The sequence below is a fragment of the Micropterus salmoides genome, unplaced genomic scaffold, assembly GCF_014851395.1.
Source record: "Micropterus salmoides isolate LMB-PRFRI ecotype aquatic unplaced genomic scaffold, ASM1485139v1 Ms_hic_scaffold_1, whole genome shotgun sequence".
In the NCBI taxonomy this organism is placed as follows: Eukaryota; Metazoa; Chordata; class Actinopteri; order Centrarchiformes; family Centrarchidae; genus Micropterus; species Micropterus salmoides.
The window spans coordinates 59,226,510-59,252,176 of NW_024040040.1; the positions used below are offsets into that span (position 1 = coordinate 59,226,510).

Below are 25,667 nucleotides of genomic sequence, written 5' to 3' on the forward strand. Positions count from 1 at the left end.
GATGTGAGCATGTATATATGTATGTAACAATTTCCTGTTTCATGGTGAATCATCGATTTTTGACAGCACGCCACGGGCAAACTGGTTGACTGATAATAACTGTTTTAACCAACTTTCAATGGGTTTAGACCCAATTCCCTAGGAGGAGTTTGTACAAGATGTATAAATCGCCAAAATTGTGGACATGATACATGTACCACAGAAATTTCGTACACGTAGGTGAAACTTAGTCCGGGGACAGCTCTGTAGGGGGCGCGAGCGATTTTGCCACGTCCATGTGCGAGATCCATAAAATACGAAATTTTTTGCTGCGCCTGAATTTTGTGCACGGGCCCAAAAAATAATCCCTTCAGTTTCAACAGGGACCTTGCACGGTTCATGCTGGGGCCCAAATGATCTGTTTTCCTGGTTCCTGTCAGAACACGTGTCACAGCATTTTGGATCAGCTGAAGAGTCTTAACGGACTTATTTGAGCAGCGTGATAATAAGGAATTGCAGTAATCCAGCCTAGAAGTAACAAATGCATGGACTGATTTTTCCCTATCATTTTGAGACAGGATGTTCCTGATTTTTGCAAAAAAGGCGGTCCTAGAAGGTCTTGGAGGTGCTTGGGCCTCAGTACAATGACTTTAATGTTTTATCTGCATATAACATCACAAAAAATTACAGGTCATCCAGGTTGTAACATCCTAAATGAACAGTTGAAGTTTAGCTAACTGATTTGTTCCAACTGGCTTGATGGATAGATATAACTGAGTATCATCTGCATAACAATTAAAGTTTATGGAGTGTTTCCTCATAATATTGCCCAAAGGAAGCATATGAATTGGTCCCAGCACAGAACCTTGTGGAACTCTGTGACTGACTTTGGCATGCATGGAGGATTCATCATTTACATGTACAAACTGATATCGATCTAATAATAGGACTTAAACCAGCTTAAAGTGGTTCCTTTAATGGTGCAGTGGTTAGCGCTGTCGCCTCACAGCAAGAAGGTTACAGGTTTAAACCCCGTTTGCCCTGGCCTGCCCTTCTATAAGCAGCCTCGTTGTGATGGGGTTTAAGAGACAGGTTGATGTTTAGATTAAGAAATTAAACAGGGAAACAGTCTGTACTCTGGTCCATAGCAATCTTTGGGTCCACTGAAACTCCAAAAACCCTCGGACACTACAGAGAAACCAGGACATGTCTGTCCGCAGGCCACTTTGATCCAGTTATACTCCGGACCCACTTACGCGTTTACAAATGGACAAAGGTTCCTGCAAATCACTCGGGTGCGAGATTTAAGACCAATTCCTTTACTCTGTTCAATCTCACTCTCATTATCTTTTCACTCAATTACCTACTAATTTCTCACCGTGTAAATATTTTATTAAAAGCAATGGTAAAAAGCTAAAAACAAAGAAAAAGAAAACAGGACAGTAAAAGTTACAATGCAGTGTAAGTTATCAATCTACTACTTAAAGACAGTGGTAAAAAGAAAATTCTTAAATATTTAATTAAAAGCTATAGTAAAAAGAAAAGTCTTCAGTCTTAATTTAAAAGAACTTACAGTTTGAGCAGATCTGCAGTTATCTGGGAGTTTGTTCCAGATGTACAGAGCATGATAACTGAACGCTGCTTCTCCTTGTTAGTTTTGACTCTGGGGACAGAAAGCAGACCTGCCCCAGAAGACCTGAGAGGTCTGGATGGTTCATAACGAAGCAGAAGATCAGAAATGTATTTTGGCCCTAAACCATTTAGTGCTTTATAAACTAACAGCAGGATTTTGAAATCAATTATTTGACATACAGGAAGCCAGTGTAAAGACCTCAGAACTGGAGTGATGTGATCCACCTTTTTGGTCTTAGTGAGGACTCGAGCAGCAGCGTCCATCGTCTGATGGATTTCTTAGGGAGCCCTGCAAGGACACAGTTACAGTAGTCGAGTTGACTGAAGATAAATGCATGGATAAGTTTTTCCAGGTCTTCCTGAGACATAAGTCCTTTAATCCTTGATATATTCTTCAGGTGATAGTAGGCCGACTTTGTAACTGTCTTAATGTGGCTTCTCAAATTCAGGTCTGAGTCCATGACTACACCAAGATTTCTGGCTTGATTTGTGGTTCTTATCATTACAGACTGAATTCGAGAACTGACTTTCAATTATTCCTCCCTGGCTCCAAAAACAATAACTTCAGTTTTATCAGATTTTTGACATTGACCTTAGTGACTTCCGATTGCCATAATTGGGAGTCATTACCGCCTACATGAATAACAATCTTACTGTATTTAAGTTTATCCTATGGCTGCTGGTTTCGCTAACTTCACATTTCTCAAAATTTAGCTGCCGATAATCCGTGGTTTTATGCTTACGGCAGTCACCCCGCCACCCTGATTTCTGCTGCTTTGGGGATGCCAGGCCGTACTGGCTACCGAGGGCTGGCTAACTACCGTAGCTATTGACTGATCTACTGATCTGCGGAACTTCCAAATAACTGAGTCCTGCCTCCATGGCTACAAAAAACTACACTTGTTACATGTACCATTACCACTAAAGCAGGCAGAGGAGTAACTGACCATCTGACACACCAAGCAAGGGAGAGCAAGAGAGGGAGAGAGAGAAGCCATTGCTAGCTGCTAAGCTAAAGTTGTTAACAGCTAAACTAAAGCACGGTAGCATTAGCTAACTCTTGTAAACAACTATGAGATCAATCAAGAGTCCCTAAAAAATGGAAACTTCGAGTAACACACAATCACCAGAAGTGGAAGTGGAGTCAATATGCTTAATGCAGTGCAGTTTAGCTCTGTCAGAGTGATTGAAAGGTATGTTTCGCTGTCCACTTGGATATGTTTGGAGCTAATGGATGCTCAAATAGTTGGCAGGATGAATTCTGGTTGCGGTGGCTTGCTTCACTTGTCATTAGAGTGCCTGGTTCTTGTGTGGCTCGGAGAGTGGAGTCTGGAACCAGTAACGACCAAGACGGGATCTTCCCCTCAAGCTGCTGGAAGACGAAGGCCTGACAACATTGAACTTGTTGCAGGATAAAAGCTGAGAGAGCTGGGGAATATGGATTGCTGAAAAGGTTGGATATTAGGAGATGAAGGAGACTCCAGGACTCCAGACTTAAGGAGTTTGCTGATCTTCTTCAATCAGATCGCTATCTGAAGGGTTGAGAAGGCACACCTGGTCCAAGGTTAAGGTGTATTCTGCAAGTCTGTTTAAGGTCATCTGAAAAGTGAGTCAAAGAGGAAAGGAATGGATAAGGTGTTCCTAAATAATTTTGTGCGGAAATCGGATGTGCTTAAGGCATGGTCTTTGTTCCCAAAACAAGTTATAAAACTTAATTTTGTGAGTGCAACAATGTTTATCAACTTAAAATTAGATTTAAAATGACTAGTAGACTGAGCTCCAATGATTCTACATTGCACGGAAGATACTAAAATAGTGAAAGCTGAACATGGAAGGAAACTTTCTCTCATCCACTGGTTGACCCTTCTTGTTGAGATATTCAATTTACCACAGTTACACAGCAATCGAGAGCAGAGACTGCCACAGTTTGGTCGTGTGCTCATGCACGGCCACAATACCAAGGGTCACTGCAGCTATCTCCTGCTCTTAGAGTGCCAAACAAATGCATACAATCACAGCCAACCACCACCAAATGTGCTTGGCCAAAATGTTGAACATTATTTAGGCCACACTGAAATAACCAGATTCTCATTGAATCCAACAATATTTTACCACATTATATTAACCAAACATTATATTTTATTTTCTGTATTGCCTACAAGTGTAGTTTTGTTATTGTAATATTTTAGGTTATAAGCAATAGCCATGTGTAGCTGCAGTGAAACTCAACAGTGTAAGACTTTTATTCATCATATAGTCAATGTACACATACAGACATGCTCAAATTTGTTGGTACCCTTACAGCTCATTGAAATAATGCTTCATTCCTCCTGAGAAGTGATGAAATTAAAAGCTATTTTATCATGTGTACTTGCATGCCTTTGGTATGTCATAGAATAAAGCAAAGAAGCTGTGAAAAGAAATGAATTATTGCTTATTCTACAAAGATATTCTAAAATGGCCTGGACACATTTGTTGGTACCCCTTAGAAAAGATAATAAATAATTGGATTATAGTGATATTTCAAACTAATTAGTTTCTTTAATTAGTATCACACATGTCTCCAATCTTGTAATCAGTCATTCAGCCTATTTAAATGGAGAAAAGTAGTCACTGTGCTGTTTGGTATCATTGTGTGCACAACACTGAACATGGACCAGAGAACAGAGAAAGCAAAGGAGAAAGTTGTCTGAGGAGATCAGAAAGAAAATAATAGACAAGCATGGTAAAGGTAAAGGTTACAAGACCATCTCCAAGCAGCTTGATGTTCCTGTGACAACAGTTGCAAATATTATTAAGAAGTTTAAGGTCCATGGAACTGTAGCCAACCTCCCTGGGCGCGGCCGCAAGAGGAAAATCGACCCCAGATTGAACAGAAGGATAGTGCGAATGGTAGAAAAAGAACCAAGGATAACTGCCAAAGAGATACAAGCTGAACTCCAAGGTGAAGGTACGTCAGTTTCTGATCGCACCATCCGTCGCTTTTTGAGCGAAAGTGGGCTCCATGGAAGAAGACCCAGGAGGACTCCACTTCTGAAAGAAAAACATAAAAAAGCCAGACTGGAATTTGCTAAAATGCATATTGGCAAGCCACAATCCTTCTGGGAGAATGTCCTTTGGACAGATGAGTCAAAACTGGAGCTTTTTGGCAAGTCACATCAGCTCTATGTTCACAGACGAAAAAATGAAGCTTTCAAAGAAAAGAACACCATACCTACAGTGAAACATGGAGGAGGCTCGGTTATGTTTTGGGGCTGCTTTGCTGCGCCTGGCACAGGGTGCCTTGAATCTGTGCAGGGCACAATGAAATCTCAAGACTATCAAGACATTCTGGAGCGAAACGTACTGCCCAGTGTCAGAAAGCTCTGTCTCAGTCGCAGGTCATGGGTCCTCCAACAGGATAATGACCCAAAACACACAGCTAAAAGCACCCAAGAATGGATAAGAACAAAACGTTGGACTATTCTGAAGTGGCCTTCTATGAGTCCTGATCTGAATCCTATTGAACATCTATGGAAAGAGCTGAAACTTGCAGTCTGGAGAAGGCACCCATCAAACCTGAGACAGCTGGAGCAGTTTGCTCAGGAAGAGTGGGCCAAACTACCTGTTAACAGGTGCAGAGGTGTCATTGAGAGCTACAGAAAACGTTTGATTGCAGTGATTGCCTCTAAAGGTTGTGCAACAAAATATTAGGTTAGTGGTCCCATCATTTTTGTCCATGCCATTTTCATTTGTTTTATTATTTACAATATTATGTTGAATAAACAATCAAAAGAAAAGTCTGATTTCTATTAAATGTGGAATAAACAATGGTGGATGCCAATTACTTTTGTCAGTTTCAAGTTATTTCAGAGAAAATTGTGCATTCTTCGTTTTTTGTGGAGGGGTACCAACAAATTTGAGCACGTCTGTACAGTAAATAGTTGCAACTGCAGTATATGTACATTGTGGTATCTGTGTGTGTGTGTGTGTGTGTGTGTGTGTGTGTGTGTGTGTGTGTGTGTGTGTGAGCGAGAGAAAGAGAGAAAAAGGACATCTGCTTATAGCTTGAAGCTTCATAGAGCAAATCAACCAGACACACTCCTCATGTTACTTATTTCTTTTCTTTTTTGTACAATCAACAAACAGGAACATTGTCATGAGTGGCAATGGACACTTTACTCAATGGCCCTGTACCTGTTTCTGTACTCGATACACATACATGAAAAGTTAGATAAATATAGATAAGTATATTTTCCTATTTCAGAGTTTTCATTTAAAGTTTCTATTGGTAACTTAAAGATTACAACTTACAATACCTTCAATGCAAACTTAAACCTAAAGTCAGCATCACATTGACATTAGCATTAGTTAGCCAGTAAAATAGCAGCTACTTATGTTTACTGCAAGGAACCAATCCAACATCAGGAGTGGATGCATGAATGGTAAATGTCGGAGCACTTTTTGACACAAGAACCTAGCCTGATGCCTGATGTCTTTTCCAGTGGACTCTTCCAGGGCACTCAAGCTTCTTTGCGACCTGTGAGCAGCACGAATGCTGAATGCTTGGTTGTGTTTTTTATGTGTGCTTTTACATACATTACATTTACCTGGGGAAGTGATGGCAGCGACGGGGCTGGTCACAGGATTATCTACACTCGAGAGCTACTGCTTGAACTCCTTCCACTCGCACCTGCTGCAAGTGTCAATAGTCTATTCTGCAATAGGGAATATACTACCCAAAAGTCACCAGAGAAATAGAGGAAGGAGAGGTGGTGTCCAGTACAGAATAAGGAGATATAGGCTGGCTGATGCCGGCTCCCTCCGCTTCCCACCATTCTTCTCTCCAATGTACAGGTGCTGGTCATATAATTAGAATATCATCAAAAAGTTGGTTTATTTCAGTAATTCCATTCAAAAAGTGAAACTTTATATATTATTTATAATATTATACTCATTTATTACACACAGACTGATATATTTCAAATGTTTATTTCATTTAATTGTGATGATTAAAACTGACAACTAATGAAAATCCCAAATTCAGTATCTCTGAAAATTAGAATATTACTTAAGACCAATACAAAAAAAGGATTTTTAGAAATGTTGGCCAACTGAAAAGTATGAACATGAAAAGTATGAGCATGTACAGCACTCAATACTTAGTTGGGGCTCCTTTTGCCTGAATTACTGCAGCAACGCGGCATGGCATGGAGTCGATCAGTCTGTGGCACTGCTCAGGTGTTATGAGAGCCCAGGTTGCTCTGATATTGGCCTTCAGCTCTTCTTGCATTGTTGGGTCTGGCATATTGCATCTTCCTCTTCACAATACCCCATAGATTTTCTATAGGGTTAAGGTCAGGCAAGTTTGCTGGCCAATTAAGAACAGGGATACCATGGTCCTTAAACCAGGTACTGGTAGCTTTGGCACTGTGTGCAGGTGCCAAGTCCTGTTGGAAAATGAAATCTGCATCTCCATAAAGTTGGTAAGCAGCAGGAAGCATGAAGTGCTCTAAAACTTCCTGGTAGATGTCTGCGTTGACCTCAGAAAACACAGTGGACCAAAACCAGCAGATGACATGGCACCCCAAACCATCACTGACTGTGGAAACTTTACACTGGACTTCAAGCAACAAGGATTCTGTGCCTCTCCTCTCTTCCTCCAGACTCTGGGACCTTGATTTCCAAAGGAAATGCAAAATTTACTTTCATCAAAGAACATAACTTTGGACCACTCAGCAGCAGTCCAGTCCTTTTTGTCTTTAACCCAGGCGAGACGCTTCTGACGCTGTGTCTTGTTCAAGAGTGGCTTGACGCAAGGAATGCAACAGCTGAAACCCATGTCTTGCATATGTCTTTGCGTGGTGGTTCTTGAAGCTGCACTCCACTCTTTGTGAATCTCCCCCACATTTTTGAATGGGTTTTGTTTCACAATCCTCTCCAGGGTGCGGTTATCCCTATTACTTGTACACTTTTTTCTACCAGATCTTTTCCTTCCCTTCACCTCTCTATTAATGGGCTTGGACACAAACGCTGTAAACAATGTAATTTACACTGCTGATCTGATTTTGTTTAGTTGGATGATATTTAGATTTTTTACAGGGATCCCACAGAGCATGTGTTCCACGTCTGCCAAGTTCTTCAGCGGCTGCTAGAGAACAAGCTATATGTCAAGGCCAAGAAATGTGAATTTCACTCCAGCTCTGTAACCTTTTTGGGCTAAATTATTGGAAGGGGGCAGATGCAGGGACATCCAGGTAAAATCAAAACAGTTGTGGAGTTGCAGGTCCCTGCTTTTGGAAAACAACAGCAACAGTTTTTGGGGTTCGCAAACTTCTATCACAGATTCATCAGGGACTACAGCAAGATTGCAGCCCCGTTGGCACAGCTACCTTCCACTAAGTTCCTTTTCTCCTGGTCTCCTGAAGCCCAAGCTGCGTTTGACAAGCTAAAATCCCTGTTCACATTGTGGTGTCCGAACAATAATGCTGCAATGATGTGTTGAGAAGAAATCCGCTCGACACTGTTCTTGATCATAAAAGTTTATTACATACAGAGTGACCCAGCCCAATGGCCACTCTGTCTCTCTGTACATCAAACACTGCTTATATAGGACATGTTTAGGTATCTGTTAGATACCATATAAGGGTCTGAGTCTGCAAACTAAGGCACCAATCCATATAAGGGCACAGTCCTATAGCATAAGTGTAGACATCTGTTAGACACCATATAAGGGTCTGAGTCTCCACATAACCACTGACCTCTACTCTCCCCTTAAAAGGTCACTAATCCTCTATCCAGCTGCTACAGTACTATGTTAAACTGTTCTGCGTCAAATGCACATATGTTATACACCACAACATCCACTCCCATCCGAGTCCATCCAGATCCCTTCAGACAGTTGTAGAGGTTGATGCATCAGACAGTGGGGTGAGGGCAGTGTTATTACAGCGTTCAAAATCAATAGATGCACTCGCAATTTTGTTGTATTCATTGTAATATAATGACAATAAAAGCTGTATGCTGTAAACAAACAAAGCTGTATGCTTTGTTTTTACTTAGAATAGATTGTAGTGGTTTATTGACTGAGCTGTGATCACTGATTTGTGCTAAAGTAAAATTCATCCAAATTTTTCCCTAAGAGTCGTTGCTTGTGGTTATTGTGTATTATGTTTTGATAATAGCTGCTTGTTTTTACGGTCAGTGCACGGCTTCACCCTTCACTCTCTGCTCTATTAATGTAAATTAGTGTTTAATTGTGGGCATTTATTGGTGGGCAAGCCTCTTTTTGAGAATGTTTTCATGTTTGGTTGTTAGTCCCAAACAGTAATGTTATTAATATTTCTAAAATTTTTTGCCAAACCTCCCCTTACCAGTACCCAACATAGTGCAGAAACTGAACTCAAACCTCATAGAGATGCACACACCAGTGGTGGAAAATAAGTACTTAAGTATTATTTTGATGTACATTTTGAATACTTTACTTGAATGAAGTATATGTCACTTTATACTTGTGCTTCACCTCATTTCAGAGGTAACTACAGGTATTGTACATTTTACTCCACTACATTTATTTGACAGTTATACTGTATAGTTATCAGTGTAGTGAACCAGCCAGTGTTGGTTTAATTATTTTATGCCAAAAGGAAAAAATCCAGCATATCTCTCTTTAGTCCTTATTCTCTACCCACCAAAGAGCCATTAACATGTCCCATCCTTTTCATGCCGATGTGCCGAACTGATAAGACACCAGAGAAAGAACAGATTCAACATGTTTATTCCTATGCTAATGATCATTTCTCAACCTTGTCTTTTACCTCTGGCCCATTCAAATTTAATAAAATCATGCCCATTGATGTGTTTAATGCTATAGGTGATCTAAAGGACAACAGTAGTGCTGGTCCGGATGGGCTTGAGGCTAGGTATATTAAACTTGCTGCATGTATTGATATTTCCACTTGTGGACCTATTTTCTTCTTCTTTGACTACTTTCACTGTTCCTGCTACATGGAAATGTGCGAAAGTTACCCCTCTCTTCAAAACGGGTGATGCTTCTCATATGAATAATTATTGCCCTATTTTTATTATCTGCACCACTGCCAAAATATTTGAGAAAATTATTTTTAATCAATTATCAAAATTAATTATTCAGAATAACATCCCAATATCAATCTGGCTTTAGACCTAATTTTTCAACCACCACAAAGTTCACCAATGACGTTTTCTCTGCCTTCGATAAGGGACAGCTAACTGGTGCTATTTTTATTGACCTTTCCAAAGCTTTTGATATGGTGGATCATTAGCTTCTCCTTGACAAGCTTTATGCAATAGGTTTGAATCAAAGTGCTCTGTTATGGTTTAATTCTTATCTTCACAATAGACGGCAGTGTGTTGCTTTTCAAGGTTCACTGTCTGATTATTTATTGGTTGATAAGGGGGTTCCTCAAGGTTCCACTCTAGGACCCCTTTTGTTCTCAATTTTCATTAATGATTTATCGCACATTTGCTCCATCTGTAAGGTTCATCTTTATGCTGATGATACCGTAATTTACACTGCTGACTCTTATATTCACTGTATCCCGAACAGGTTACAAGCTGACTTTATTATGACTCAAAAATGGCTTCAATTATTGTTGAATATGGAAAAGTCCTGTTGTATGTTATTTGGGACAAGGCACAGACGACCTTGTGCTCTTAACTTGCAACTTTATTTTGAAGATGGATCCTCCATGGTGAAATTGGAAAAATTTAAATACCTTGGACTGTGGATTGAGTCTGAGCTTACCTTTTAAACCTCACATTGATTACATCACAAAAAGAATATATGGCTGTCTCAGTTCACTCTATAGATCTGTTAATTGTTTCACACTTGAAGTCAGGAATAGGTTAATTTTCAGTTGATATTTACCATTATTGACTACCGTGATATCATCTACATGAACACTAGTGACACTGTTCTTAAGCCACTTAATGTTGTCTTTAACTCTCTATGTAGATTTGTTCTGAGTTTTCCTTTTAAAACTCATCATTGTGTGATGTATGCATCACCAAATTGGCTTCAGCTTTATTAAAGAAGAGACTTCCATTGATTCCTATTTATTTTCAAATGTGCCTACTTTGATTGTCCTCCATATCTGTAGGAACTCTTGGTTCCTTGTAGTGCTATGTATCCACTTACAGATATGTAATATCTCATCTTTACTGTACCAGGAATCTTTTCAGCTGCTGGACGTAAAGCTTTTCATTATAAAGCTACTTGCGATTTGGAATAATCTCCCTCTTTCATTGAGACCCATCTCATCTTTTGGCAGATTTAGGTTATCTATATTTCAATATCTTAACAATGTGTGTGCATGTTATTGATGCTGGACTAAACAGTATTGCTTGTAATTGTATTTTGCTTCATGTAATTGTCTAATTGATTTACCTCCTGTGGATTCAACCTCTGTCTTTCTAATGTGATACCTTTTCGTATCGAATCTCTTTTGTATTATGGGTTCCACTTGTGCAATGAGGTAAATGAGATGTACTTATTGAGCTAGCTATAACATGTCTGAGCTATGATGTGTCTTTGGTCTGGGGCGAGGGTGTAAGCTGCCTAGTAACTCAATTGTTTTGAACACTTGTTTTGTTTGTTTGTTTGTTTTTGTTTTTCCTGTTGTATAATGTATGTGTGTATTTGGACCCTCTTGAAAACGAGATGCTGCATCTCAAAGGGCTATCCATAATTAATTGAAATTGGAATTTACTGTCTTGCCTGTGTTCTTTGTTTAATTAATGCTTTGATTCAGCCCTTTTTATATACTTTCTAAGAAATGATATAGTACAGAAATATTATCATGTTAAATAACCAATTTTCCCAGCTCCTGAGCCAAGGATTGAATTTAAAGTTTGAGTAATCAAAGTTATCTCATTCACCGTTCATGGATCCAGTGTCACCCCAGAGGACATAAATAAGTATTACATGCCATTGTTAACTGCCTCTCCTTGTGCTTAATTTATTATTCTCTGTGTTTTATTGTTTGTGATCTGATGCCATGTTCTTATAACTTTATTTTCTAAGTCACAATGTTTAACCGTCAGTATTTTCCTGGAAGTATTTAGTTAAGATGCTCTTTCATCTGCTATAAACACTATGAAATGCTTTTAACTGGTAACTATTATAATTGTTATGGAGGATTAACAATAACTTTTCCTTTCCTTTTATTAAATGCTTAAAACTTAGAAATGTATAACTGTTTGACATGAGTTGATTGTGGAAAGGTATTTGATTAAAACACACACAGATGGACTTTAAGACCTTATTAAAATTAAAACACAGACTCTGAGCAACAAAGCTCCTCCTGTTAGACATGCCCCAGGAGACAAAAACACAGCACTGTGGGCACACGCGCGTTCTCGGCAGTTCTCTGCTCCTGCGCCCTGTAACTCCAGCATCTAAGTAACAGATTTTCCCCACTCAGCGACACACCCGCTGAGAAACCAACTCTGATCATTGGCAGCTCCATTTTGAGAAACGTGAATTTAGCGAAGCCAGCGGCCATAGTTAAGTGCATCCCTGGGGCCAGAGCGGGCGACATTGAGTCTTATTTGAAACTGCTGGCTAAGGATAAACGTAAATACAGTAAGATTGTTATTCACGTCGGCGGTAATGACTCCCGGTTACGCCAATCGGAGGTCACTAAGATTAATGTTGAGTCGGTGTGTACATATGCAAAAACAATGTCGGACACCGTAGTTTTCTCTGGACCCTGCCAAATCTGACCAGTGATGACATGTATAGCCGCATGTCGTCATTCCGCCGCTGGTTGTCGAGGTGGTGTCCAGCAAACGATGTGGGCTTTGTTGATCATTGGCAGACTTTCTGGGGAAGACCTGGTCTGATCCGGAGAGACGGCATCCATCCCACTTGGGAAGGAGCAGCTCTCATTTCTAGAAATCTGGCCAAGTTTATTAGTGGACCAAATCCATGACAACCCAGAGTTGAGACCAGGAGGCAGAGTCGCAGTTTAACACACTTCTCTGCCCTTCTTTTTCAGCAGTTACCCACCCAAAACCCTACGCAGAGTCGCAGTCTAACACACTTCTCTGCTCCTCCATTTCAGGAGTTACTTAGTGAAAATCCTATAGTGATGGTGTCTGCCCCCGACCATCGAAATTATTTAAAAAGGTAAACAGAAGAGGAGCTGTGCATAAAAACCTTATAAAAATTAAAACCACAAGAGCAATAGTGCAAACGAATAGGAGAGTTAAATGTGGACTCTTAAACATCAGATCTCTCTCTTCTAAAGGTGTACTAGTAAATGAACTAATATCAGATTATGATATTGATTTATTTGGTCTTACTGAAACCTGGCTGGGTGATGGAGAATATGTTAGCCTAAATGAATCCACCCCTCCCAGTCATATTAATACTCACATTCCTCGAGGCACAGGCGAGGAGGTGGAGTTGCAGCTATCTTCGACTCTAGCCTATTAATCAGCTCTAAACCTAAACTAAACTATAACTCATTTGAAAGTCTTGTTCTTAGTCTTTCGCACCCAAGTTGGAAATCACTGCAACCAATTCTTTTTGGTATAGTGTACCGAACACCTGGCCCGTATTCTGAATTCTTATCTGAATTTGCAGAGTTTTTGTCAACTTTAGTCCTTAAAACGGACAAAGTTATTATTGTAGGGGATTTTAATATTCATGTAGATGTTGAGAATGACAGCTTCAGTACTGCGTTTATCTCTTTGTTAGATTCCATCGGCTTCTCTCAGAGTGTTCATGAACCGACTCACTGTTTTAACCACACCCTCGACCTTGTTTTGGTATATGGTATTGAAATTGAACATTTAGTGGTGTTCCCACAGAATCCCTCTTTATCCGACCACTGTTTGATAACTTTTGAGTTTGTATTGCTGAACTACTCGCCATTGGGCAAAAATTTCTATACAAGATGTCTGTCTGATAGTGCTATAGCTAAATTTAAGGATGCGATTCCATCAGCTCTAAATACATTATCTAGTCACAAAGTAACGGAGGACTCCTATGCTAATTTCAGTCCCTCCCAAATCGATCATCTTGTTGATAGTGCTGCAGGCTCGCTGCGAATGACACTCGACTCTGTAGCCCCTCTAAAAAAGAAAATACTAAAACAAAGACGGTTAGCTCCATGGTATAATACTGAAACTCGCAAATTAAAGCAAATATCACGGAAACTTGAGAGGAATTGGCGTTCCACCAAAGTGGAAAATTCTCGTTTAATTTGGCAAGATAGTCTTAAAACTTATAGGAAGGCCCTCCGTAATGCCAGAGCAGCGTACTACTCGTCATTAATAGAGGAAAATAGGAACAACCCCAGGTTTCTTTTCAGCACTGTAGCCAGGCTGACAGAGAGTCACAGCTCTATTGAGCCAAGTATTCCCATAGCTCTCAGTAGTTACGATTTCATGAGCTTCTTTAATGATAAAATTCTAGCTATTAGAGACAAAATTCACCAAGACCTGCCCTCAATTGGCACCGACTTATCTCTTAACTCAGGAACCTTAGAAACAGCTGTAGAACCAGATACATGTTTAGACTGTTTTGCTTCCCTCAATCTTTACCAACTAACTTCAATAATTTCTTCATCTAAACCATCAACCTGCCTCTTAGACCCCATCCCGACTAGGCTGCTTAAAGATGTTTTACCCTTAGTCAGCACCTCTATACTAGATATGATCAATCTATCTTTATCAACAGGCTATGTACCACAGTACTTTAAAGTAGCTGTAATTAAACCTCTTCTGAAAAAGCCCAAACTTGATCCGGATGTTTTATCAACTATAGACCTATATCTAACCTTCCATTTCTCTCTAAGGTTCTGGAGAAAGCAGTTGCTAAACAGCTGTGTGACTTTCTACAGAGCAATAGTTTATTTGAGGATTTTCAGTCAGGATTTAGAGCTCATCATAGCACAGAGACAGCACTGGTGAAAATTACTAATGACCTCCTTATTGCATCAGACAAAGGACTTGTCTCTGTACTGGTTTTATTAGATCTTAGTGCTGCATTTGATACCATTGACCATCAGATCCTATTGCAGAGACTGGAATATTTCATTGGCATTAAAGGAACCGCTCTAAGCTGGTTTAAGTCCTATTTATCAGATCGATTTCAGTTTGTACATGTTAACGATGAGTCCTCCATGCACGCCAAAGTTACTCATGGAGTTCCTCAAGGATCTGTCCTTGGACCAATCCTCTTCACTTTATATATGCTTCCTTTAGGCAATATTATCAGGAAACATTCCATAAGCTTTCATTGTTATGCAGATGATACTCAGTTATATCTATCGATCAAGCCAGATGAAACTCATCAGTTAGCTAAACTTCAAATGTGCCTTCAGGATGTTAAAACCTGGATGACCTGTAATTTTCTTATGTTAAACTCAGATAAAACTGAAGTTATTGCTCTGGGGCCTAAGCACCTCCGTGACGCATTATCTAAAGATATAGTTTCCCTGGATGGCATCGCCTTGGCCTCCAGCACCACTGTGAGGAATCTTGGAGTTATCTTTGATCAGGACATGTCGTTTAAGTCCACATTAAGCAAATTTCAAGGACCGCCTTTTTTCACCTACGTAATATTGCGAAAATCAGGAACATCCTGTCTAAAAATGATGCAGAAAAACTAGTCCATGCATTTGTTACTTCTAGGCTGGATTACTGCAATTCCTTATTATCAGGCTGCTCGAAAAAGTCCATTAAGACTCTTCAGCTGATCCAGAATGCTGCAGCACGTGTTCTGACAGGAACCAGGAAAAGAGATCACATTTCTCCTGTTTTAGCTTCTTTGCATTGGCTTCCAGTAAAATCCAGAATAGAATTTAAAATCATTCTTCTTACCTACAAAGCTCTTAATGGTCAGGCACCATCTTATCTTAAAGAGCTCATAGTACCTTACTACCCCACCAGAGCACTGCGCTCCCAGAATGCAGGGTTACTTGTGGTTCCTAGAGTCTCCAAAAGTAGACTAGGAGCCAGAGCGTTCAGCTATCAAGCTCCTCTCCTGTGGAACCAGGTTCCAGTTTGGGTTCAGGAGGCAGACACCATCTCCACATTTAAGAGTAGGCTTAAGACTTTCCTCTTTGATAAAGCTTATAGTTAGGGCTGGCTCAGGTAGTCCTGAACCATCCCTTAGTTATGCTGCTATAGGCCTAGACTGCCGGGGGATTTCCCATGATGCACTGAGCTCCTCTCTCCTCTACTTTCTCTCCCTCTGTATGCAACCTTATCCCATTATTGCATGTTACTAACACAACTTCTCCCCTTTCTGGTAGTCTTGTGCTTTCTCGTCCCTCTCCTCTCTCCTCCTATCACTTCCTGCAGGTTTTCTGGCTCTGGAGCTGTGGAGTCTGGATCTGTGGCTGCGGGTCGCCTGCTGCCCCCGTGTTCCTGCTCGACACCCTCTACTGCAACGACTATTGTTGCTAGTCTTATTGTTATTATTGTTATTATAATCATTAACATTATGATGGTTACCATTAACACTATTATAAATATCTGTACCATTTTTCATTTAGTTTATAGCAACATTACCTTCGCTGTCTGTACCTCTGTGTGTATATTGTGTAGGCTGCCTCCCTCCCCTCTCTCTCTCCTTACATCCCTCTCTCTCTCTCTCTCTCTCTCTCTCTCTCTCTCTCTCTTCACTCTCTTCTCTCTCTCTTTCTCTCTCCCTCTCTCTCTCTCACCCCAACCGGTCGAGGCAGATGGCCGCCCACCCTGAGCCATGGTTCTGCTCGAGGTTTCTGCCTCTTAAAAGGAAGTTTTTCCTTGCCTCTGTTGCCTAGTGCTTGCTCTTGGTGGGAACTGTTGGGCTTCTGTAAATATCATCACAGAGTACGGTCTAGACCTGCTCTTTTATGAAAAGCGCTGTGAGATAACTGTTGTTGTGATTTGGCGCTATATAAATAAAATTGAATTGAATTGAAAATTAAGTTGCCGGCTCGGATAGTTTCCGAAGAATTTTGTCTCACAGCAACGTACATAGCCAATATTCACGAGGTCCCGCGGAACTTTGTTGAATTTACCTTGTCTTTTGTTTTGTTATGTTAAGTTATCAGACCGTTTAAGTCACGCAACTTTGAATTCAGAAACAACCAAGTTTCTTTTAAGCTTTATTTCAGTCGAATTAACTTCCACCAAAGTTCGGACTCAACCAGCTGTAACACCAAGGACATCAACCAGCGGACGAAGCCAGGCCAACGCCCTAGCACTGCAGAGTTTTCCGCAACCACCAGCCAGCCAAAGGACTCCGGGATAACCCCATCGGCCCAAAACTCGTTCGAGAGGCCTGTGGCGTGCCAAGCCATGGAGGCCCTGAACACGACAAGCCAGTGACAAGACAGACAAGACTGTGACTGTAATTGTTGCAATTATATTTTTGTAATTTGTATACTTCCCTTTTCTATTTAAGTAACATTTATTATTGTGCTTTTATTTTGAAGTCACTCACAAGTTTCTTTGGGCTGCTCTCGCATGAATTGTACTGTTGCTCAACACCAGTGGGCAACAGATAGCATGGACATGTGTGTGTTCCGGTGAAAATTTCATGCTGGCTAAAGCAGACTTTGATGTCAGCGGTTTTAAGTTTACCTCTGAAGACTCAAAGACTCCTCTGTCTTCGTAGCATGCAGCCAACAAGGTATTTGTTTTGTCCGTCTGCATTTGGTAAATGTTATTCCACATGCTGTGTATGTTACTGTTTATGTTAAGCTAACATTGTTTCTATATTTTCTTGTCAGTGTTGTTTTATTAGTTTTCACGGTGGATTTGCCTTCAATAAAACAGTAGCAAGAAAACCACTTGTGTCTGCCTGTGCTTAGAGGGAAGTACAGTGAGGCCTTTGTCATCCAGACAGTGGGATAAACAACACGCACTAAGGCAAAACCTAAATCCTGCATTCTGTGGCCAAGTTGATGTCCTCTAGCTTTTAATCCTTTAGCCTAAAACTCCAAATTTAACTTATTATCATTTACGTTATTATTATACATATATCATATATTATTCATTAGTTCCGTTACTCCCTTAGAATCGAATTCTTTCACACAATAGACCAACTAAATTCACATTGAACTCTATTATTCTCATTGATGGCATCCTGGTTGTTTAGTCATTATTGTTTTTATGTCTTTGATACACTTAACCAAACTTTGTACTAACTTTATTTAGGGTTAACCCTTTATTAACAGCAAGTAGGTATGCTACAACAGTAAATTTTTAGGTTAAAATTTTATACATTTTATACAGACAACCTATGATGAGGAACTGATATGAATATATAAAGGGCTGCCTAGATGTTATTCTTAATGTTATATCTTAATGCTTAATCTGATATACTGATTATTTCAGCAAATTTAACCAAAAGCACTTTTATATATATAAAAAAACATCAACTTTAAAGGATAAGTTACATTTTTTCAAGTCTGTCTGTCTGAAGATTTGAAAAACTGCAAACCTATTGTGGGGGCAGCCTGGCTGACAGTGAGTGTCCTGGTTTGCTCTCATTTTATTTCTCCCACTGTTGTGTTTTCCTGTACTCTGCCTGCTTCCCTGTGTCTCCTCCCCTGTATGTGCTCTCCCTCTCTCTCTCCCTCCGCTCCTGAGCCCAGCCTACGACCCGCACCTGCACCTTCTCTGTCTGCCAGACCTGCCAGCAATCAACCTCATCCCTGCCTGCATATCAACCCCGGTTCTCCACACCATCTCCGCTTGATTGTCGTGATTGCCACAACTTCTCTCAAGCTCCTGATAACTCGTGCAGAGATCTATGTTTTCCAGCCCTTGGTTTTTCCCCTGCGTCTAACCCTGTCCCTCTGCTTTCCTTCCCAAGTTCACTCACTCTCGGCCTCCGTTCAGTCAGCTGGGCCCGCCCACCGGTCCTCTCCTCTCGGGCTTCCTCCACGGCGCCCCCCGCTACTCGCCAGGCCACCTGCTGCCACACCACTCCCCTCCCCAGTCCCCTGCCTCCCTCGCCTCACCTCCTCCGCCTCAACAGCTCCTCGGTCCTCCATGCCCTCGTCCCCCGGTGTCCGCCTCACCTCCATCTCCTCTTCCCCAGCCCCTCTATTACCTCCCCCTTACCCCCTTTCACTGACTGTTGCGTTTTCGTCCGTTCTGTCCTATTCCCTAACACAAACCCATCCTTTATTGTGAAACATCTTCTGATTCTGGATGAGCACACATAAATGAACTAAATGGTCTTGTGTGTCTTTCTTAAAAGAAAATGTTTGTCATCACTTACCTGTATAGTTTGTAGCATTACCTTGAAAGTTAGGCCTTATTCTTGGGTCATAACTGACCATAAGACGGTTCAAGATGTTGGAGGTGGAGTTTGCCGGAACCTGTGCCATATCTTCTGGGGACAACTGGCTGTTAAATAGGATATTAATAGAAATGGATATAATTAACATCCAAATCCAAAGACTGGATATATATATATATATATATATATATATATGTATAATTATTGACGAACATTCAATCAGTACTGTAACACAATTCCATTTAACTATTGGAGATGAATTTATCTAAATACATGCACTCAAGAAGTGATATGTCTGTTCCATAACCTGCTCACATGTGCACAGCACACACAGTTGTGTGTTTAGTTTTGTTATTTCCTGCACAAATGTTTGTGCTGTGTCATATTTCCACTGGGCTATTCCTTGAAATGTGCCACCAAATTACTCTGTTTCTCTTTCTTTGTTAATATAGGATGTTAGGGGGCCCACACAAAATGAAGCCTATAACCACCTTACTCATACACTGTATGTTAATTTTTTACAGTGATATTTGAGAGTTAAGATAGTCAACATAGTTGAACGCCTAGTGCTTGCTCTTGGTGGGAACTGTTGGGCTTCTGTAAATAACATCACAGAGTACGGTCTAGACCTGCTCTTTTATGAAAAGCGCTGTGAGATAACTGTTGTTGTGATTTGGCGTTATATAAATAAAATTGAATTGAATTGAATTGAACATAGTCAACACAGCTTATTTACACAGAAGTACATCAACTTCATCAAATATGCTGAACTGTTTCAAGTTCTACATTTAGAAGCTATAAGAGATTTTTAATAAATGTATGGCCCCAAGGATCAGTCTGATTAGTAAGGGAGTAACAAGTCGAATGGTTGTAGCAGAGCATTGTGAACAGCGGCAGCTAGTGTATTTTCCTCCTGGGGGGACTGCTACATGAGGAATCACTCCTGTGTGATTTGTCCAGCAGAATTCCTGTTTAGCGGTCAAGAATAGCAGCGTCCACTGTCTTATGCAAGGTATCTCAATGTCAAAGAAATCAAAAAAGAACAGAAGAATTGGTCACCTTATTTCCGTTATACAAAATAAAATCCACTGTTGTATTCAATGAAAAAAATCTGTGCTTTATTTCATATTTATTGAATTTCAGAACAGAAAATTACCTCACACCTCACCTATAACATTAAACAGGTGTGTCGGAGGGAAACAAGTAGGTCAAAAGTTACAAAGAAACTCCTGCACACTGTCGTACTTGCAAAATATATTTATAAAGGCAAATTTTGCCTGATGCTCTAGTACAGAAACAGTGCCAGTGCAAGTTAGACAGTGTGCAGGAGTTTCTTTGGAAAACACCACCTTTTTCCAGAAAAAAAACCTATAATAACATCAGGAATATGAATTATCATGATTCAGGAATAATTCCTCAACCATTTGGCCAAGATGCATAATTCTGGTCTCCTTTGAAAGGTCAGAAGCAACACCTCGGCTCTCCAGGGACATACACAAGGATCCTGTTCGTGGACTTCAGCTCGGCATTCAAAACCATCATCCCAGACATCCTCAGCACCAAACTCACCCAGCTCACTGTGCCAGCCTCCACCTGTCAGTGGATCACAGACTTCCTGACTGACAGGAGTTAGCAGGTGAGGCTGGGAAACATCATATCCAGCACCCGGACTATCAGCACTGGCGCCCCCCAGGGGTGTGTGCTCTCCCCACTGCTCTTCTCCCTCTACACTAACGACTGCACCTCAGGGGACCCATCTGTCAAACTCCTGAAGTTCACTGACGACACAACGGCCATCGGCCTCATCCGGGACGGTGATGAGTCGGCCTACAGACGGGAGGTTGATCAGCTGGCTCTCTGGTGCGGTCAGAACAACCTGGAGCTTAACACGCTCAAAACTGCGGAGATGACCGTGGACTTGAGGAGGAGCCCCCCCAACTCTGCCCCCCCATCACCATACTCAACAGCCCTGTGTCTGCTGTGGAATCCTTCAGGTTTCTGGGATCCACTATATCCCAGGACCTGAAGTGGGACCCCAACACTGACACCATCATCAAGAAGGCCCAGCAGAGGATGCACTTCCTGCGTCAGCTCAGGAAGCTCAACCTGCCTAAGGAGCTGCTGATCCAGTTCTACACAGCCATCATTCAGTCTGTTCTCTGCACGTTCATCACTGTCTGGTTTAGATCTGCCAACAAAAAGGACAGGAGCAGACTACAACGGACAGTCAGGACTGCAGAAAAAATAATCGGTGCCAACCTGCCCTCCATTCAGGACTTCCAGAGTCAGGAAACGGGCAGGAAACATCACTGCAGATCCATCTCACCCCGGACACAACCTGTTCCAGCTTCTCCCCTCTGGTAGGCGCTACAGAGCACTGTACGCCAAAACCAACAGACTCAGGAACAGTTTCTTCCCACAAGCCATCACTCTGATGAACAGCTCATTTCTGACTCACAGTGTCAGGAACAATTCCTGTACAATAACCCAGTAACTCTGTCTCTAATCAGCACCTGTTTACTGGTTTCCACTTATTATTTATTTATTCACCGTTCTCTATTTCAGTACTGTTCATACTATGTCATATTGTATATACTGTATACCAATACACCTACCTCAGGTCATAATGTCACAGGTCTTATTTATTTTTTCCTGCATCCTTTGCACTATGCTCCATCACACTGTGTACATGTGTACATGTATGCATGTATGTGTATGTGTACCTGTATATCACATCCACTATCAACATGTACATAATGAGAATAATAGTTTACTCTTACCTTTGCACTCTGATCAATGCACTAATTGTTTGTTGTTTTTTGTGTGTATATTAGTGTTGTCTATATTGTAGTTTGTGTCTGATTTTATTTTATTATATTTTATTATTGTGCATGAGTAAGCACATCATGAGAAATGTACAATACTGAGTCAAATTCCTCGTATGTGTACACATACCTGGCAATAAAGCTGATTCTGATTCAAGTCGGCTGCTAGCCAAAAAGCTAAAGGAAGAATGTAGGATGAGGGAGATAGGCATTCTTTTGACAGCTGGTGTTGCCATTATGCCGCTTTTCTGATCGTTAACTCCTAAGGTTAATTATTGTTCCAGTAAAGTGGATTAACAGAATTTTTTAGGAGGGGCCGGGGGCTAGGGGTAGTGAAGTACAGTAAAGTAACAAGTAACATAACTAGTTACTTTTAATACCCAATAATAAGTAAAGTAATTACAATTACAATTCCGGAGTAACTTGACCAACATGGATAACTATATATATATATATATATATATATATATATATATATATACTATTATACAATGAACAAAACACTTTTTGCCCTGATTCATCATGAGCTGAACTCAAAGATCTAAGACTTTCTCTGTGTACCCAAAAGGTCTATATTGTGGTGGCAGCCCAGCTGACTGTGAGTGTACTGTTTATTTCTCCTTTATTCCTACCATTCTGTTTTCCCTTGTGTTTTGCCTGCCTCTCTGTGTCTCCTCCTCTCCCCCTGCGTGTGCTCTCTCTGCTCCTGAGCCCAGCCAACGACCCGCACCTGCATCTCGTCAGCCACCTCCTCTGCCTGCCACACCTGCCAGCAATCAACCTCATCTCTGCCAGTACTTCAACCCCGGTTCTCCACACAATCTCGGCTTGATCGTCGTTGCTCCTGACCTGGTGCCACTGCTTGACTCAAGCGTTTGATCTCGCAAAATCCCTGTTTTTTTGTTTCCTAGTGATTAACCCTATCCATCTGTCTGCCTTTCCCCAGGTTCACTCACCTCCGTTCTCCATTGTGTCGGCTGAGCTCGCCTACCTGCCCTCTCTTCTCGTGCTTCCTCTATGTCGTCCTCCCAGCTCTTCCTCAGCCTGCCACCACACTCCTCCACCAACCACCCAGTCAGTTCTCCCATGCCTCTCTTCCTCGGTCCCCGGTGCCTCTCGGTTCCCTTGTCGCCGCCTCCTCTACCCTACTGGCTCCTTGGTCCCCTGTGCCCGTGTTCCCCCCCACCTCTCCCTCAACCCCCATTTTCCCCTAAATAAAACCTGTAATCCTGAGTGTTGTGTTTGGGTCTGTTCTGTCCTGACTCACAACAGAACGATCAAGCCAACATGGACCCACAGCACGCTCGCCCTCACCCTCCTCCACTGACCCCCCACGGATTTTGAGAACATGTTTTTGGAGTCCGTGGACCTTAAAGTCCAGTGGAAGGGAGCTACCACTGACAGCCTTAAGGAAGCTATTTGTGCCAGGGCTCAACAGTTGTTGGTGGCCGCCCCTCGTTTGAGGATTTTGTCCCACCCTGGGACGCTAGCTTCCTCCACGCCTTAGCCCCTCCCCCTACGAAGGAGTCCCTCAGCCATAAAACTGAGGCGCGCGCGCACACACACACACAGCAAACACCTCTTCCCCACTTTCTAGCCAATGTGTGAACAAGATAAGCAACAAGAATGTGAACCAAAGGATATTATTCCAACCCAGACCTTGTGAACAAAAGGTTCTTCTGTATAAGCTGTTATGTTTGGTTCATAATCTTTGCTAAGTTAGTAGTGGTTCTCGCCTTTTTATTTTGTTTAGTAATTGCTATGTCAGTTTTCTTTAAATACCATTTTGGTAAAGCTAAAAGACTTAAATTAACCTGTAGTACTCTTAATTTCTTCTCTGATGCATTTACTTTCCTGCCGGTGTTCCAGGTTTTATAGCATGAGCTTATATTGTGTTTACGTTTTGTATCAACGGCATGCTCCCATTTCTCCTCATATTTTCTCGTAACGGAAGGATCATACTGTGTTATTTAATTCTTTTCCCTAGCTCTTGGACTAATAATTGAGTTTAAATGTTGAGTTAATTCGGTGGTTGAGCTGGTGTGCTTTAGCTTTGGTATTACAGTCCTTAGTTACTAAACTCCTAATTTCCTCTAACTCAATTAGGGCTGCAGCTAACGATGATTTTAGTATTCGAAGCTTCAATAGATTATTTCAATGATTCATCAACGCATCATTTAGAAGTACTTTTGCTTGGCGGCGCCCCCCCCCCCCTAACGGGATCAGCTGTGCATGTTTATAGGTGATCTTTATTAGTCCTATCGGAACTTCATAGTGTCATCCAGCAAACATCAGACCAACAACCAGACAGCTGCTTAGAGTGCTATACAAGTTATACTAAAGGCTCATGCAGACTACACGACTTTCAGCGTCAGCTGATGGCCGTGTAGTTCACACAACTTGCCGTCACAGGACAGCAGTCTTGAAGTCGTTGTGGCGTTCACACTACGTGACTGATCGGTGACAGGGACACAAACACTACAGGAGCTGACAGCGGCTGTCAGACGACGCTGGTCTCCAAACCAAGTTTTTTTGTTTGTGTTTTTTTTTTCAATAAAACACGTGAAACACGTGATTCTGCACACAAAACAGCTGTTTATTATAAAGATGGCGATTATAAAGACAGAATCTGGTTGAAAGGATGGATTAGCACACACAGGTAGCAGGGATTGTCTGAGTTACAGAGAGAGCTGGAGCTCCCCGACACCCAGTTAACTCATGACTGAGGTTTCAAGTCACGGCCCAAAAAGGAGAACAACCAACGCACGTGTGCACATTTACAGCTGAGGACTGCGGCTTACTTTGGCTTCAACTCAACAGTCAATCATGATTTCAGTTAAATGCTAAAGTTGCTGTTACTGTCACCTTGTCTGTGTTCCGCTGGCAGTGATCCCATACTTTGGACACTTTCTTCTTTGTCTCTCGCTATATTCTCTCTCTTTCTCCACTTTGCAAACAGCTCCAATAATCATGTCGTGTGCGACACTGATAAATGTCCCTGTGAAACACTGTGCTGTATAGTTACATTGATTAAATGCAGCATTGATGCAAAGAATTTGTGTTGAAGCATTTTATGATTTTATTTTTTTTTTTTTTCAATTTAATCAATAAATCGTTTCAGCCCTAAACTCAATTATTCCGTAACTTGCGCTCATTGGCTCCCTTATTCCCTTGGAACTATCTTCCCTCCACAATACCAAACTGAATGCATTTTGAACCTATTATCCTGAATTTACTCTACACTATATTCTGTTAATTACATTCTGGTTTGTTTCTGTTTTGACTGTTATTTCTGTGATACGATTATATTTACTCACACTGTTGTATTCACTTTAGTTAGTAAATACATTTCACCTGAATCAGTTATTTGTGTGTATGTACTGTTTAGCGTTTGAGATTAATTGATTAAACTCACCAATTTTGAAATAATTGAACCATTAATAACTAACAAATTACTAGGAAATTGTTTGATTATCAAACCATACCTAAGGAGTCCTGAGACCTTGAGCGGACAGAATTTTCATGTGGTGCCCCAACAAGTATTTACAATATATTTTCAAATATTAATATTCATAATTTCACCAATAGTAAAGTAGGTTCACTACAATAACCAGATAATTCTGGTGTAACAGAATGATGATAAATTGCCAGGATAATGTTAATAACAATAGCAATTTTTTGAGAAAAGATGTATTTGGATATTTACTTACGATGGACAGACGACTTGTTTGCCTTTCTTTCCCTTCTTTGTGGATTCTTTGGCCGTGGTCAGCTGCCAACAGCACAGCAGCAACAGGAACAAGATCACCCGCCTCAATCCAGCAGCCATGGTTCCTAAAACAGAGTTAAATGCTGCTTTGTGACTCATGAAGTTAAGTTGGCTAGTTGGTCAGTGGTGTTGGAAAAAGAGCTAAAATATTATTATTATTATTATTATTGGTTGGACAACTGTGTCCCAT

General features: G+C 41.1%; 1 pseudogene; it reads right to left on the bottom strand.

The window, feature by feature from the left end:
• LOC119914444 overlaps positions 1-25,667 on the bottom strand; it is a 101,133-nt pseudogene that overhangs the window by 51,360 nt on the left and 24,106 nt on the right.